Source organism: Triticum aestivum, chromosome 1B (genome assembly GCF_018294505.1).
Source record: "Triticum aestivum cultivar Chinese Spring chromosome 1B, IWGSC CS RefSeq v2.1, whole genome shotgun sequence".
Taxonomy (NCBI): Eukaryota; Viridiplantae; Streptophyta; class Magnoliopsida; order Poales; family Poaceae; genus Triticum; species Triticum aestivum.
This window is the reverse complement of record NC_057795.1, coordinates 13,649,021-13,667,002: the sequence shown is the minus strand read 5'-3', so window position 1 is coordinate 13,667,002 and position 17,982 is coordinate 13,649,021. Positions and strand designations below refer to the sequence as shown.

Below are 17,982 nucleotides of genomic sequence, written 5' to 3'. Positions count from 1 at the left end.
TGTAGGACAGTAGCAAATTTCCCTCAAGTGGATGACCTAAGGTTTATCAATCCGCGGGAGGCGTAGGATGAAGATGGTCTCTCTCAAACAACCCTGCAACCAAATAACAAAGAGTCTCTTGTGTCCCCAACACACCCAATGCAATGGTAAATTGTATAGGTGCACTAGTTCGGCGAAGAGATGGTGATACGAGTCCAATATGGATGGTAGATATAGGTTTTTGTAATCTGAAAATATAAAAACAGCAAGGTAACAAGTGGTAAAAGTGAGCGGAAACGATATTGCAATGCTTCAAAACAAGGCCTAGGGCTCATACTTTCACTAGTGGAAGTTCTCTCAACAAGGATAACATAATTGGATCATATAACTATGCCTCAACATGCAACAAAGAGTCACTCCAAAGTCACTAATAGCGGAGAACAAACGAAGAAATTATTGTAGGGTACGAAACCACCTCAAAGTTATTCTTTCCGATCAATCCATTGGGCTATTCCTATAAGTGTCACAAACAGCCCTAGAGTACGTACTAAAATAACACCTTAAGACATACATCAACCAAAACTCTAATGTCACCTAGATACTCCAATGTCACCTCAAGTATCCGTAGGTATGATTATGCGATGTGCATCACACAATCTCAGATTCATCTATTCAACCAACACAAAGAACTTCAAAGAGTGCCCCAAAGTTTCTACCAGAGAGTCAAGACGAAAACGTGTGCCAACCCCTATGGATAAGTTCACAAGGTCACTGAACCCGCAAGTTGATCACCAAAACATACATCAAGTAGATCACGTGATATCCCATTGTCACCACAGATAAGCACATGCAAGACATACATCAAGTGTTCTCAAATCCTTAAAGACTCAAACCAATAAGATAACTTCAAAGGGAAAACTCAATCCATTACAAGAGAGTAGAGGGGGAGAAACATCATAAGATTCAACTATAATAGCAAAGCTCACGATACATAAAGATCGTGCCGTATCAAGAACACGAGAGAGAGAGAGAGAGAGAGAGATCAAACACATAGCTACTGGTACATACCCTCAGCCCCGAGGGTGAACTACTCCCTCCTCATCATGGAGAGCGCCGGGATGACGAATATGGCCACCGGTGAGGGATCTCCCCTCCGGCAGGGTGCCGGAACAGGGTCCCGAGAGGTTTTTGGTGGCTACAGAGGCTTGCGGCGGCGGAACTCCCGATCTAGGTTTATTTCTGGGGGTTTCTATATTTATAGAAACTTTTGGCGTCGGTCTCATGTCAGGGGGTCTCCGAGTCGTCCACGAGATAGGGGTCGCGCCCAGGGGGGTAGGGCGCGCCTTCCACCCTCGTGAACTGCTCGGGGTTCTTCTGGCCCAACTCTTTCACTTTAGGGGCATCTTTTGGTCCATAAAAAATCATCAAAAATTGGCACGTCAATTGGAATCCGTTTGGCATTCCTTTTCTGTAAAACTCAAAAAACAAGGAAAAAAGAAACTGCACTCGGCTCTAGGTTAATAGGTTAGTCCCAAAAATCATATAAAATAGCATATAAATGCATATAAAACATCCAAGATGGATAATATAATAGCATGGAACAATAAAAAAATATAGATACATTGGAGACGTATCAAGCATCCCCAAGCTTAATTCATGTACGTCCTCGAGTAGGTAAATGATAAAAACAGAATTTTTGATGTGGAATGCTACCTAACATATTTATCAATGTAATCTTCTCTATTGTGGCAAGAATATTCAGATCCATAAGACTCAAAACAAACGTTTAATATTGACATGAAAACAATAATACTTCAAGCATACTAACAAGGCAATTATGTCTTCTCAAAGTAACATAGCCAAAGAAAGCTTATCCCTACAAAATCATATAGTTTGTCTATGCTCCATTTTCGTTACACAAAATATTCAAAACATGCAAACCCCGGTTTCAACCAATCAATTGTTTCATACTTTAGTATTTTCAAACTTTTTCAACTTTCACGCAATACATGAGCGTGAGCCATGTATATAGAACTATAGGTGGAATAGAATGGTGATTGTGGAGAAGACGAAAAAAGAGGAGATAATCTCACATCAACTAGGCGTATCAACGGGCTATGGAGATTCCCATTAATAGATATCAATGTGAGTGAGTAGGGATTGCCATGCAACGGATGCACTGGAGCTATAAATGTACGAAAGCTCAAAAAGAAATTAAGTGGGTGTGCATCCAACTTGTTTGCTCATGAAGACCTAGGGCATTTGAGGAAGCCCATCGTTGGAATATCCAAGCCAAGTTCTATAATGAAGAATTCCCACTAGTATATGAAAGTGACAAACAAGAGACTCTCTATCATGAAGACCATGGTGCTATTTCGAAGCACAAGTGTGAAAAAGGATAGTAACATTGCCCCTTCTTCCTTTTTATCTCTCTTTTTTTTTGATTGGCTTCTTTGGCCTCTTTTTTCTTTTTCCTTTTGGTTGGCTTCTTTGGCCTCTTTTTTTATTTCCTCACATGGGACAATGCTCTAATAATGATGATCATCACACTTCTATTTACTTACAACTCAAGAATTACAAACTCGATACTTAGAACAAAATATGACTCTATATGAATTCCTTCGGCGGTGTACCAGGATGTGCAATGAATCAAGAGTGACATGTATGAAAGAATTATGAAAGGTGGCTTTGCCACAAATACGATGTCAACTACATGATCATGCAAAGCAATATGACAATGATGAAGCATGTCATAATAAACGGAACGGTGGAAGGTTGTATGGCAATATATCTCGGAATGACTATGGAAATGCCATAATAGGTAGGTATGGTGGCTGTTTTGAGGAAGGTAAATGGTGGGTGCATGGTACTGGTGAAAGTTGTGCGGCACAGGAGAGGCTAGCAATGGTGGAAGGGTGAGAGTGCGTATAATCCATGGACTCGACATTAGACATAAAGAACTCACATACTTATTGCAAAAATCCACATGTCATCAAAACCAAGCACTACGCGCATGCTCCTAGGGGAAGGGTTGGTAGGAGTTAACCATCGCGCGATCCTGACCTCCACACATAAGGAGGAAAATCAAAGAGATACCTCATGCTTCAAATTTGTTACACAACGGTTACCATACGTGCATGCTACGGGACTCACAAACCTCAACACAAGTATTTCTCAAATTCACAATTACTCACTAGCATGACTCTAATATCACCATCCTCATATCTCAAAACAATCATAAAGAATCAAACTTCTCATAGTATTCAACGCACTTTATATGAAAGTTTTTATTATATCCCTCTTGGATGCCTATCATAGTAGGTCTAAATTTATAACAAAAGCAAATTACCATGCTGTTCTAAAAGACTCAAAATAATATAAGTGAAGCATGAGAGTTCATCTATTTCTTCAAAATAAAACCACCGTCGTTCTCTAAAAGATATAAATGAAGCACTAGAGCAAACGACAAACTACTCCAAAAGATATAAGTGAAGCTCAATGAGTAGTCGTATAATTATGCGTAACTATGTGAAGACTCTCTAGCATTTAAGAACATATCTTGGGATATTATTTAAACATCAAGCAAAACAAAATAAAATAAAATGACTCTCCAAGCAAAATACATATCATGTGGTGAATAAAAATATAGCTCCAAGTAAAGTTACCGATGAACGAAGATGAAAGAGGGGATGCCTTCCGGGGCATCCCCAAGCTTAGTCTCTTAGTTGTCCTTTAATATTACCTTGGGGTGCCTTGGGCATCCCCAAACTTAGGCTGTTGCCACTCCTTATTCCATAGTCCATCGAATCTTTAACCAAAACTTGAAAACTTCACAACACAAAACTCAACAGAAAACTCGTAAGCTCCATGAGTATAAGAAAATAAATCACCATTTTTGGTACTGTTGTGAACTCATTCTAAATTAGTATTGGTATAATATCTACTGTATTCCAACTTCTCTATGGTCCATACCCTCCGATACTACTCATTGATTCATCAAAATAAGCAAACAACACATAGAAAACAGAATCTGTCAAAAACAGAACAGTCTGTATTAATCTGTAACTGTCGAATACTTTTGTAACTCCAAAAGTTCTGAAATAAATTGGTGGACGTGAGGAATTTGTCTATTAATCTTCTTCAAAAAGAATAAACTCAAAAGCACTCTTCTATTAAAAATTAAAATTATTCTCCTGAGCGCAAAGTTTCTGTATTTTACAGCAAGATCGCATTAACTTTCACCCAAGTCTTCCCAAAGGTTCTACTTGGCATTTTATTGAAACAAATGCCATAAAACATGATTACTACAGTAGCTTAATCATGTGGACACACAATAACAGTAGGGGTAAATATTGGTTTGTCTCCCAACAAGCGCGTTTCTTTAATGCCTTTTTAGCTAGGCATGATGATTTCAATGATATGCTCACATAAAAGATAAGAATTGAAATATAAAGAGAGCATTATGAAGAATATGACTAGCACATTTAAGTCTAACCCACTTCCTATGCATAGGAATTTTGTGAGCAAAAAACTTGTGGGAACAATAATCAACTTGCATAGGATGGCAAAACAAGCATAACTTCAAAATTGATATAATGTCCGAGAAAATAGTGGCTGATGTTAGCAACGAGCGTTGGATTGCATGCTTTCATATCAGTGTCCGTCCCTCTGTCCCGATGTAAAAACGTACTCCGTCCATTTTTATTTAATCCGCGTATTATCTTTAGTCAAAGTCAAGCTTTATAAACTTTGACAAAATTTATGAACAAAAATATTAACATATATAATAAGAAATCAATATTATTAGATTTACTAAGTTTGACTTCAGTCAACTCTAATATACAGAGTAAATAAAAACGAAGGAAATATATTTGCGGGACAAATATACAGGTTAGCGTTGAAGATGCCCTTAGCAAGTAATTTTACTGACATTTGCTCCGGTTCTTCTTTAATAGTGAGTGGAACTTCTGTACTTATTATTATTATTATTATTATTATTATTATTATTATTATTATAGTATAAAGCTCACCAGGATTTGATACATGGGTCGTCCCTCAGTACTATAATCTGGGGTTGTGCGGAGTTTTGATCTTTGGCAAGAATTCGTTTCATCGGGAGCTTGACAAACTAATCAATGGGTCGGGTTTGATTCAAATTTGTACTCGGTACTGAAAGAAACTCGGCGACCTTCACATTTTGCCTAGTACTAGCCAAAAAGTACTCGGCGAAAGAAAGAAACTCAGCAGTGCCTCATGTTCGTCGAGTTCCTGCAAACAAAAACTTGGCAAAGACTAACAGGTGGGCCCCATGGACGAGCAGCCGACTTATGCGTCATGGCGTTCTACGGTTGCCGGGCTTCTACTAAAGAAAAGTTGGCAATCATTTTATTTGCTTATCTTTTTTAATTATGAAATTCCAGTGGTCGCATGGAATAGTACTCGGCAAAAAAATGATAGTGGGGCCCACGGTAGATGTGGCGACAACAACTCGAAAGTTGGGCTTCCTATGCCGAGTTCCAAAACTTGGCAAAGGGCAGGCATTTTGTCTCCCCTGCAAAATACTAGACCTGAGCGCTTGCGTGTGCGCGGGCTTGCTAACCACAAAAATCAAGTGCGACCTACCTCCTCTCCTCCTCCGCCGCACCACTGCCGTGAAGAGTGTGGCCACAACCATCATCGTGAGTGCCAGCTCGGCGACGGGCATCGTTGTGAGCGCCACCTCGGCTGTGGGCACTGCTGATTACGTGCACACGTGGCCAAACATGCTAGAGCCAAAGGTGGGCTGTAGTGGTGACTTTGGCCCACATAGACACGCGGTGGGGGCGGCGGTAACCCACGAGCGTCGCGACCATTGGGATAGTGCCCGTGGGCCTCCGGTGAGCCCAAGCCTCCGAGAGCATGCAGCCCGAACAGCCGCGACTCGACCTCCTCTTGCCATCATCCGGTCCCTGCCTCCATCTCCCGCAACGAGCGAGCACCTCCTTGCGGCCCAGGTGGAAGAAATTGACGACAACGTGGACCAGTTAACGGCCGTGTCGGCGGTTCCTCATACGCAGCACCGTGGCTCTGACCAGTGGTGAGGGAGGAGATGGGGGGCACTGGGGAGGGGCCTCGTCGGCCGGCGACGGTGCGCGCAACCGAACAGGGCGGCGGTAGCCCCCCCTCCTCCCGCGGTTGTGCTTTTAGACGGATGGGCGCGGGAAGGTGCGACCGAACGGCATGGCGGTGAGATGCGCCCTCTCCTGTGAGTGGTGTGTGTGGCTGGCGGGGTGGGAGAGAGAGTGTTGGGGATGGAGGATTGGTTCATGACGAAACGACGAAAGGAGCTTCTAACGAATGATTCTGAGTCTGAGTGGTCTCTTTCTCTGCTTTGAGATTTGTGCAAATCATCTAATGGTAAAAAAGCGTTCGGGGCAAGGAGCAGAAATATGGCACATTTGGGAGTTACAGAGTCGGAAAACAAACCATTGACAAAAAAAAGGAAATGAACACCGGATGAAGAAAAAAAAGAGCATACAGTTAAGCACAGAGGCTCAGATCATGCCTGCAACCACAATTCGACCCGAAGAAGGAGAACAACGTCACGCTAAAATGTTTTGGTCGAAGGACCTTGTTATATACTTCAGGGGTGCTTTGTACTACATTTTTTCCTTTATAATAGATCGATGGACCTACTAAAAAAAAGACCATGCGGTCGACTGAGATTCACCAAACCAGTTATTTATGTGGACTCATAGTGTGTACTGTGGGTGTGGCTTGGCTAGACTTAGAAGTTAGAAGACTGCCGGGAAGGGGCTGAGGCGAAGCGAAGGGCGCAGCATGAGAGGGTGCTTGCGTGCGCACACCAGCCTGTCGGCTTCCTCCATGTCTATCACCACCGCCGGTTTTGCATGACCGTCCCAGGGAGGGATCATGGCCCAGTCGAAGCACTGCACGAGCGCGGCCACAACTGCTGGCACGGACTAAAGCGCAAGCCCCATGCCAGGGCACCCTCGGAGACTGTTGACGCCGAGCAAGCTTGGCGCGCATACGATGAAGGTGGCGGCGGGGCCCTCGCCGCCTCGCCTCGTCCGTGGGGGGCTTCTGGATCTGGGGCGGCGGCCCCGGCTGGTGAGGCGTCGCCGGTTTCGGCATCCGGTGGCGCGGGCGCAGGTCGGCGGTTCTCGGCCGTATGGACGGCAAGATCCCCGAAGAATGCGGGCCAGTGCGCGGCGGCTGCGTGTGCTCCGGCTGCGTCAGATCTGGCCGTCCCCACTGCTCTCCCTCTCCAGCAAGCTCCTTCCCTCCCTAGATCCGGCCTGCCTCGTCGGGGGTCCTCGGTCTGCTCGGGTGGGAGTGGGTGTCCGGATGCAGGACCGGGGGAAACCCCAGCCTGCCTTGCCGGCGGCGACGGCGGTGACGCCCGCGGGCGCCGCGCACCTTCCCGGAGGCGCCGTTTCAGGTCTTGCTCCCCATCCCCCTCCCCTTTCTCTCCCGGGAGAAATCCTCAATCTTGTTGGGCAGCGGCGACGCCCTTGGCGCCGTAACCTTCTTGAAGGCGCTGTCTTGGGAACAAAGATGGGTTGTAGGCTTCGCTGTGGTGTAGGTGGAGTGTGGCGGCGGCGGCAGCGTGCGTCCAACGGTGGCGGTGTCTTCCTTGGTGCTGGGTCAAGGTGTTATGGTGCTCTTCGCCGGGCTGCAGTTTATTCCTCCGGTGCCCTTGGATCTTCCAGGACGGGAGGGGATAGGGTTCCCCTCCTACGGTGGTGGAACTTCAGCTTGTCGAGCGAGCCGAAGCTCCCAATTTGGTCTTGGCCCTAGCTGCTGCCCATTTGTACATTCTGACCGCTCGCCCTCTTCCATGTCAGAACTTTGGCATTTGGTGTTGCTCTGCTCTAGGTGAGTTCGGCGTCGGCATGTCGGGAACGCCTGGTTCCGCACAGGTGGTTTCTTCGAGGCCATCCATCTAGGCTCTAGGGTGAGCATGTCCATCGCTCAACGGTGCGGCGTCTTCGAGCCAGGCGAGGAGGCAGGGGCCTTCTTTGACGATGGATCTGGATGGATGTGTCTTTATTCAAGCCCAGGTTTTGGCAACGGCGTGCCTTGCATCGTCGTCGGTGCACTCTCCTGACTAGGACTTCGCTTTCGCCTTGGTTTTCGGCGTGCAAGAGGATAGTGGCATCTCCAAGCTATATGCTTTTCGCCAATCTTTCTATCTAGCTTGTTGTATGTGCATTGTGAGCTGTTCCCTCGCGCCCCTGTATCTTTGCTGTTTGTTTTTATTTTTCTTTATTTGGTGTTTGGTGTTATTTGGAGTTGTAATCCTGGCCGGTTGATGGCTTTGTTAATTTAAAGCCGGACTCTTCTAGAGCCTTCGTTCTAAAAAAAAGGTACTGGAAGTGCTGGCCGCGCGGATCCAACACCTCGTTGCATCCGGCGGCCATGAACCGCTCCGGCCGGAATTCTAGAGGGGTGTCCCAGTAGGCCGGGTCACGCCCAATGGACCACAGGTTGATGAACACCAGCGTGCTGGCCGAGACCGTAAACCCACCGCCCGCGGCAACCTCCATCTCCTCCGTCGACTGCCGGTGTGCGATCGGTGCCGCAGGGCGTAGGCGCAGTGTCTCCTTGTACGCCGCCTGCAAGTAGGGCAGGTTTGACTATCCTTTCATGGCCAATCACCACGTCGATCTCCTCACGGACTTTGTGGAGGCACTCTGGGTGGTTCATCAGCTCCGCGAGCATCCACTCGATCATCGCCGCCGATGTATCGGAACCAGCAGTGACCACGTCCTATCTCCGCATGTATGATCGACCAGAATTAACGGCAAAAGACCAAGGAAATTAGTTGGGAAATATTTGATCTTACCATGACAAAGGCTTTGATCTTCTCCCTGGTGAGCTTCACCTCCCCCATCTTGTCATCCTCCATCTTGTCCATCAGGATGTCTAGCAAGTCGTTGCTGCTCTCCACCGGCTCTCCTTCTCCTTCACTATGCATCCTCCTGGCTTCACGTGCCTCCTCCTTGTGCCTCATCATGTCCTCGAGTAGTGCGTCAAAGCGGCAGTGGACGTCTGCGGAACAGTGTCCGAGTCACTGGAGGTCCCAGTCGCGGCATATTGCCACGTAGTCCTCGATGTTGAATGCGCCGACGAGCTCTGCCACAACCTTCACTAGCGCTTGTGCCTCCTCCAAGACACTCTCGGGCACGTTGCTCGCCATCATCCTCATAATGGACGTGTTGGACAGCCGGATCAATGCGGCGGAGAGATCCATAACCTCGAGCGACGATGATGTCGCCTGATGGAGTACACTCTGCAGTAGCGACAGGAGTCCAGCACGACGGACGGGGCGGAGCTGGTTGATTGTGCGGGGCCCAAGGAGCTCGGACATGCACAACCGCTTCATGAACTGCCTGTGTGGGCCGTAGGGAGCGAAGGCGAAGCCATCGGAGCCATAGGCGAACTGACGCGCCATGGCAGTGACCAGTGAGCGACTTTCGGTGTACAAAAGTAGGGGCTCTCCTTTTGACCCCTTTACTTGTGCACGAGCAGTCAGAGAATCCCGCCACGGCCACGCACAGACATGGCAGGAAAGGGAAGCCGGAGAGAAGCCGAGGCCGCAAGACAAACAGAGCAACGACAAGGACCAAGGCCACGAAGATCGAATGGGCGACGCAGGTTTCCCCGGCAAGGACCCTTGCCGGGGCGGCCTCAGCGGCCCCGGCAAGGCCCTTGCCGGGGCAGCACGCCCACGCCAACTGAGTGAGCCACGTTCACGACATCCCTTGCTTCTCGCAAGAACGGCTCCTCGGTGGAGGAGTAGAAGCGCTGGTCCCCTTCGGTCAAGTGACTTCGAGCCCACTAACGCTGAGCAGTCGCGTTGGGACAGGGTTCGGGAGGCACCTCCGTGGTGGCATGCAGATCTTTGTGAAGACATAAAGCAATCAAGATCAAATGGGGATAGGAAGGCAACCATCCTCACCGACGAGACCCACAAGACCCCTGGCAAGATCCTTGTCGGGGAAGTCAGCGCGCCACGGCAAGACCCTTGCCGGGCCCCCTGGCAAGACCCTTGCCGGGCCACCCGGCAAGACCTTCGCCAAGCGCATCGGTGGGGCCACTGCTAGGCCCGCGCCAGCCAAATCTTCACCGCCATTCGCATACAGCTGCCGACCCAACCAACTGGGCAGGCACCTGCGTGGCAGCATGCAGACCTTCATGGAGGCTCCACCACCGCGCCACCTCAGCTGCCTGCCTGCCTACATGGCGCTGCATGCATTGCTGGCCGGGGTGCGTGTCGAAGCCAGGAGGGGCGGCGTCGGACGGGACGGGCCTCACCCCCGTCCCCCAACAAAGTGACGGACACCTAAGCCCCCCATTTAATGCGTCTTGTCCTGTAATGCTAGCGATAACCTTGCAATGCTGTAGCACTTTCCACCTCCTGTGTGCCACTGTGGTAGCCCCTTTCGCCTATAAAAGGAGGCCCATGGCATACTGAGAGGGGATTTGGCTCTTTTGAACCTCGCAGCACCCAGAGCTAGTTCGAGAGCTCAAGAACACCAATACAACCACCAAAGCAGGATCGTAGGGTTTTACGATCTTTGCGGCCCGAACCTGGGTGAATCCCCTGTGTGCTATCTCCTAGTCCCGCTCTTCTCACGATTCCGCGCCCCACAACCGTAGAAGGGATTCCAATGATCCCTAGGCGTCGTTTCCCACCGACATCCTTGGCGCGCCAGGTAGGGGGCGCAATTGTGAGAATCCGGTCTAGCAGTTGGCCTAGCTGTTCTTCGTCGCCACGACTCTTGCGGAGAAGGCGGCCAAGGGGGAGGCGCTGCCCGTTGGCACGAAGTGCATCGAGACGGCGAGGAGAGAGCTAAGTCATGCTGAATTTTGAGTTCTTTTCTTTAAATATAGAGTTATTATCCTCGACGGTTCGGCCTATGTATGGGAAGCCTGAACGCAGAGGGGCCCTCCTGCGATCAGCTACGCCCTTGTTCTGTTTCGAGTCCGCTCAACAGTCCAAGCGGCCACGTCGAGAGCGGCAGGGTAGCCTTCCGCCATCAGCAGCGCTCTCGGTTCTGACTCGAGTCAAGCTCGACAGATCGAGCGGCCGCGCCAAGGGCGGTGAGGTGCTTTGCCCGGCAACAAGCACACCCGGCAGGCTAATGAGGATCCGTCCTCAAGGCGCCGCCCAGGGTTTACGTGCCGGCAAGCGTGCCCAGTTAGCGTGGGGTGAACATACAAAGGAAAATCGAACAGGAAAATAACATGCATAGTTTCAGGGGCATTACAGAGTTATGTTACACAAATTGCCGCCGCGGTTCTAACAAAAGATAGCACTGTCTTGGTCATGAACCTGCAGCGGCGATGGAGAACGGGATGCCTAGTCCCGGCGCTGGCCCTCCACCCTCTTGATTTTGTCGATGCGGCTCAGGATGGGCTGGATGCGCTCATTGAGCGCCTCGATGTCGGCGTCCCCCGGCAAGCTCTTCAGCATAGATCCGAAATCGAGGTCTGGGTGCCAGTGCGCGATCTTGGTGAGCACCCTTGTCATGGACCCCCGGCAGAGTATCCGGGATTCCTCGGCCAGGGAGGCCGCCCGGTTGGAGTGGAGCCGCTTCAAGGCCCCAACAACCCTCTCAAAGTATATTGTCAGGCTGACGTTGGGGCTCAGGTTCACTTCCAGGGCGTACTCCATGCCCGGCACCCCCATGATGGCCAGATGGTCGGCGGCCGAGTTTGCGACGGTGGCAAGGCGCTCAAGCCAGAGTTTCTCGCCCGCCTTGAGATCCTCGAGGTTGGCGGTCTCGTTCCTCAGCAGTTGTTTTTCCATCTCCAGCTCCATGGCCAGGATCCTCTCCCGGGTCATGGCCCCCGATAGCGTCTCCTCAAGCTCTCCCAACTTCAGCTTGAGATCTTTGATGGAGGCATTGGCTTCGGAGAGCTCTCCAGACTTGCTGATGACCTTGCCTTGCGTCTCCGTGAGAGCACCATTGAGCGTGTGCTTCTCCTGGGCCAGCTTGAGAGCTTGCTCCTCTAGCTCCTTCACCTTGCCGGCGTGGGCCTGAGCTAGAGCGTTGAGTGCCTCTTGATGCCTCCGCTCCAGCTCCTGGGCCGCTGCAGGATGAGCTTGTCCACCTTCTCGTCCTTGCCGCGGAGCGTGGCAGCAAGTTTCTCCTCGCGCTCGGCGAGGTCCTCCTCCTGGGTCTTCTGGGCGGCCTCGTGCTGGGATCGGACGGCTTCAGCTTCATCGTCCAACCTCTTCGCAATCTCCTGGGCCTTCTCGACGTTGGCCAGCTTCAGGGTGAGCTCCACCTCACGGTTGGCCAGCTCACCCTGGGCGGCCTTCAGTTCGTCCTGGGCCTCGCAGAACCAGTCCTGCGCCTCGGCGACGCGCCCCCAAAGTCCTCCTCCATCTTCTCCACCACCGCCGTCCTGGACTTGGCCTTGTCCAGGCGAGCGCGGTGGAGCGCCTGGAGCTTCCGGAAGCTGGCCCCCATGGCTTGGAGCAGCAGCTCCTCCTGGGAGCCGGCGCCGCGAGCGCCCGGCTCATCAACAACGTCGAGCCCGGCCGCGGCAAGCATCTCCTCGTCGAACACCTCTCCCTCAAAGGGAGCCCTGGTGCTCGACGCGCCCAGGAGATGGACGAAGAGGTCGTCGCTGAACCTCAGGTACCTGCCGGAGCCAGAAGCAGCGGAGGAAGAGTGCAGGTCAAACGCCACCTCCTCGGCAGTGGCCTTGCCGGTGTCCCCGGCAGGCCCCTTGTCGGGCTCTTCGGCGGGTCCCTTGGCGGCGTCTTCAGTGGCGCCCCTAGCGCTCTCCTCAGCGGCGATCTTCTCCGCCTCCGCGCGGCCTCCGCGACAACATCCTTGATGGTGGTGTCGACGTCCTCTGAGGGGAGGTCTGGACGCCAAGAAAGGGATGGGGCGGAGCCAAGATCGATGGTCAATGAGGAAAATAAGAATGCAAGAAGAAGAGGAGAGCGAGCGGCTTACCCGTGCCGGGCCGAGAGGCAGAAGCCCCTTCTCTGCCAAAGTTTGGCGTCGAGGAAAAGCCACCGGCGCCTGCGTTCTCCTCTCCCTCCTCCGTGTGCACGGCCTCGGTGCTTGGTGTCCTTGCCGGGGACGCCCCTTGGGGCGGCGTAGTCGACAGGGGTGGCACGATCGGAGAAGCCCTCCGGGGCTCCCTTTGGTGCTGCTCTCTCCTGCATCCACGGCATGGTTAACACTGAAGCATCGACCATGACGCCCGTTGATAGAGAGCGGGTGGTGGACTTATGCTGGGGGCTGGGCTGGGGGCTGCTGTCCTGGCTGCTCGACACCACTAGTGGCGTACTGGAGGTGCCTACCGGGGGCTGGCCACTCGCTGAAATCCTGGCCCTCTTTATCCTCTGGGCCAGCGTCTCCGTATCTCTGCAAGACGAAGACAAGTAAGCAACATCGTCGTGGGGGGGGGGGAGTGCGAGGATTGAGAGAGAAAAGCAGAGGCTTACTCTTCGTTCTCTTCCTCCTCCTCCTCTTCCGTTGCTTTCCTCTTCCGCTCCGGGCTGAGAGGCCCGAGCTCTCTTTCCGGCTGAGAGGCCCAAAGTTAAACAAGTCAACCCCGACCCCCGCGCCAACGTTTGCCAACGAGGGGGGAGGCGATGGCGTCCGGGCGCGCTTGGACGATGAAGAAGCAGATGTCTTCTTCTTCGATGCCACGGCCTTCGCCGCCTTCTTCATCGCCGCCCTCGTCTGGCATGCGGGCGCCTCCTGAGCTTGCCGCAGCTGCACGGCCCGGTCGAGGCGGACCAGCTCGCCGGAGGAGGCCCGCCGCAGGACCCGCCTCTTTCCGGTGACCAGGGGATCGACGGTCGCGGTCCTCCCCTCGTCGCCCTCCTCCTCCGACGACACGTTGACGGCGTCTTCGACGAGGGGAGCCCCGGTGTCGGCGCCGCTGGCCTCCCCAGCGGCTGCTTCCCACCAGGCGAGCTCCCCCTCCTCTGCCTCCACCTCGGTCTTGTCCACCACGCCACCGGCTCTGCCGGCCTGCTTGACGAGCTTTGCCTCCTCCTCGGCAAGCCTCGCCTCCTCCAGCCTGGCGGTGATGTAGTCCAGCTCCGCCGGAGAGGTGTCCTGGATGAGCCGTGGCTCGTCGGTGACGTATATCTCGTGCAGGGTGTCGAAGAACTCCTGCACCACGAGCTCGCTCGGCTCGACCCAGTTCGGGTCAAGGCCGTGCGCGTTGAGAAGCGGCATCATGGCAATAATCTCGTTCCGGCGAGAGTAGTTGCTCAGCGGGACCATCCCCGCCGGCAGCTTGAAGACAGGCTCCTTGTCGACCTTGCCGGCCTTCGCAGCGGCCCTGGCAAGCTTGCCGGACCGCTCGACCTCGCCCTCGTTGTCGACCTCGAGCTGGAAGATCCGTTGGCACAAATGGGCATGCCTCATCACCGTCAGGTTGTTGTCAAGGCCGGCACGGAGCCTCATGATGTCAGCGGCATTCACGAAGAGCCAGGCCGGCCTCCCCTTGTCGTGCAGAGGGGCGATTGGGCGGCGGATGAAGTCCGCCCCGATCATCTCAAGGGTGAGCGCGGCCTGGGTGTGCCGAAGGATCCTAATGGTGGCGATCGTAAGCTTGGCGTCGGCATCGACGTTCCCCAATCGCCCCCACGAACCGGCGGTTTCTCGCGAACCGCGCAGAACACCGGCGGTTCTTTCTCCTCGATAAAGCAGCACCGGCCCTGCCATTCTTCCCACCTCTCCTTCGTGGCGCCGTCCGGGTATGCTCCTTTGGCCCTTGAGATCCATGCGACGCTGCCGGTGACGGCGCCTTCCTTTTGGATCCGAGGGGAGAAATAGTGGCGGAAGAGCGCCGTGCTGGGATGCACCCCGACGAAGCCCTCGCAGAGGTGTGCGAAAAGGGCCATACACGCCACGACATTTGCGGTGAAGTCCAGGAGGCGAAAGCCGAAGGTGTACATGATATCCTTGAAGAAATCAGAGAAAGGGGGACAGAGCCCGCAGGAGAAGTAGGCGACGGAGAAAGGGTACCAGTTTGGGGAGGGCCCGACGCTGGCAGGGACGACGGTCGTGGCCGGATGCCCTGTCGCCTCTCCCCCCGTCTTCACTCCCCATAGGTCCTTGAAGTACTCCCGAAGCATGGGTACGTCGACCGTCGAGGGAAAAAGGGCGAACTTCGCCCGTCGCGCCACAAGCTCGCTCTCTGACGGCTCCGCCAAGCCGGCATCCTTGGCTCCTCCCTTTCCTTTGGAGGATTTGGGCGCCATTGCGGTCGCGGAAAGCAGAGGATGGCAAAAACGCGGCGGTGGTGGGCGAAAGCAGAGAGGCTCGAGAAGAAGAGGCGGCGGTTCTGAGATTGGAGGAAGGCGCAGGGAAGGGGCAAAGTGAGAGCGCCCCGCAGTTATTCCTTTTTATGGGGAAGGCGCGGGCCGCCTCCTTTCCCATTAACAGCGACGCGACGCATGCGTGCGGTTGCCATCCCTCGCATGCCCCCCACGTCACGCACGCGCACGACCCCCACGGCGCGCGTTCAACGCGGGGCGTGGGTAAGCGCAGCAGACGGAACAGCGGCCGCGGTGAAAATCCGTCCCAACTGCCCGCACACCATTCTGGGCCTAGCCCAACAACGTGTTGTGCTTATGTGTGGCCCGGGCCCAGGCTCCTGTCGGTGTACAAAAGTAGGGGCTCTCCTTTTGACCCCTTTACTTGTGCACGGGCAGTCAGAGCCTCCAGCCACGGCCACGCACATACATGGCAGGAAAGGGAAGCCGGAGAGAAGCCGAGGCCACAAGACAAACAGAGCAACGACAAGGACCAAGGCCACGAAGATCGAATGGGAAACGTTGCCGGGGCGGCCTCAGCGGCCCCAACAAGGCCCTTGCCGGGGCAGCACGCCCACGCCAACTGAGTGAGCCACCTTCGAGCCCACCGACGCTGAGCAGTCGAGTTGGGACAGGGTTCGGGAGGCACCTCCGTGGTGGCATGCAGATCTTTGTGAAGACATAAAGCAATCAAGATCAAATGGGGATAGGAAGGCAACCATCCTCACCGAAGAGACCCACAAGACCCCCGGCAAGATCCTTGCCGGGGAAGTCAGCGCGCCACGGCAAGATCCTTGCCGGGCCACCCGGCAAGACCTTCGCCAAGCGCATCGGCGGGGCCACTGCTAGGCCCGCGCCAGCCAAGTCTTCACCGCCATTCGCATACAGCTGCCAACCCAACCAACTGGGGTAGGCACCTGCGTGGCAGCATGCAGACCTTCGTGGAGGCTCCACCACCGCGCCACCTCAGCTGTCTGCCTGCCTACATGGCGCTGCCTGTGTTGCTAGCCGGGGCGCGTGTCGAAGCCAGGAGGGGCGGCGACGGACGGGACGGGCCTCACCCCCGTCCCCCAATAAAGTGAGGGACACCTAAGCCCCGCATTTAATGCGTCTTGTCCTGTAATGCTAGCGTTAACCTTGCAACGCTGTAGCACTTTCCACCTCCTGTGTGCCACTGTGGCAGCCCTTTTCGCCTATAAAAGGAGGCCCATGGCATACTGAGTGGGGATTCGACTCTTTTGAACCTCGCAGCACCCAGAGCTAGTTCGAGAGCTCAAGAACACCAATACAACCACCAAAGCAGGATCGTAGGGTTTTACGCATCATTGCGGCCTGAACCTGAGTAAATCCCCTATGAGCTATCTCCTAGTCCTGCTCTTCTCACGATTCTGCGCCCCGCAACAGTAAAAGGGATTCCGGTGATCCCATAGGTGTCGTTTCCCACCGACAGCGGCCCCTCCGATATCTTTCCCTCGTGAGTCCGAATAAGCTTGGCGGCAACGCTAGGGGAGCTGGCCACCACGCAATGGGTAGAGCCGAGCCGGATGTGGACCAGCGGGCCGAGCTGGGCCGCCAGTTCATGGAAGGTGCGGTGCACCGATGGACGCACCAGGTGGAGGTGCCCGATCACCGGAAGGCTCCTCGGGCTAGGCGGTAACGGCGGCTTTCGCCGGCCGCCTCTGCTGATGGTGACGATGAGCAGCAACACGACGGTGAGCGCGACCGCGAGGAGGGAGGCCATTGTTGGATCCTGCATCAGCTGCTGCGCCATACTGGACTTCATTGCCACAACTAACCGGTTTGTTTGGGATTACAAGCACATACAGCTGCTATATGTAGCCGATTAATTAACGAAATTAACCATCACCATCAAGAGGCAACATTTGTATGAATCAATGCCCGATGGCGATGTGCATGTAGTACGTACTTCGTGGCGCACGGTGTACACGACAAATCTTTCTTCCTTTTCTTTAAGGATGCTAAAGTCAAATCTTAGTACTTCTGTAAAGTTGTTGAATCAAAAGGCATACAAGCCACCACGTTTATCCCTCTCTTTTTTTGGGGGTCACCCGCTCACCACATTTATCCTAGTCCCTAAATATTTTGGTCTGTTGATGGGCTGGGCTTCGTCCACAGATTCATAAAATGCAAAAAAAAAGGTTGTTCTTTGGTCCGCTTGGTCGGACCGGGCTTTCACCGGACCGGGCTGATGTTTTTTCGGTCCATGTTTTATGCACTTGACCGGTGATTTTTTTAAGCATGCGTGGACCGGGCGGGCCACGGGCCACGAGCCTAGCCGAAGGACCAGACGGTTTCGTCCACGCTGAGTCCACACCGGTGATCTCCTTCGATGGAAGACGACCATAGAAGCTCGGATGCACCCTTGGAGAGCCCCAGGGATTTTCTGCGCTGCCCCCTAGCCGTTGCCTTGTGGCGCTCTGTTGGCCTGGCTGAGCACGGCTGCGGCTGCGGCCGAGGGCTTCACCTTTGCAACGTCTTGCCGCCTGTTGACCCTGGAACTGCAAATGCATTCGTCCCGCTCTGCAAACAACACAACGGGGTGTTAAACATTTAAATATGCGGTGGTGTATAAACCGCATGATAGATTGTATAGGGTTTTAGTTAGGCTGTTGAGATTGAGTCTTGGAGATCAATCCACGCCGTCATGTAAATCTTCTCTGTAACTTCCAGGCTTC

General features: G+C 53.3%; 1 pseudogene; it reads right to left on the bottom strand.

The window, feature by feature from the left end:
- Positions 1-6,752: 6,752 nt before the first annotated feature.
- Positions 6,753-17,057, bottom strand: LOC123075838 (cytochrome P450 93G1-like; annotated as a pseudogene).
- Positions 17,058-17,982: the final 925 nt, after the last annotated feature.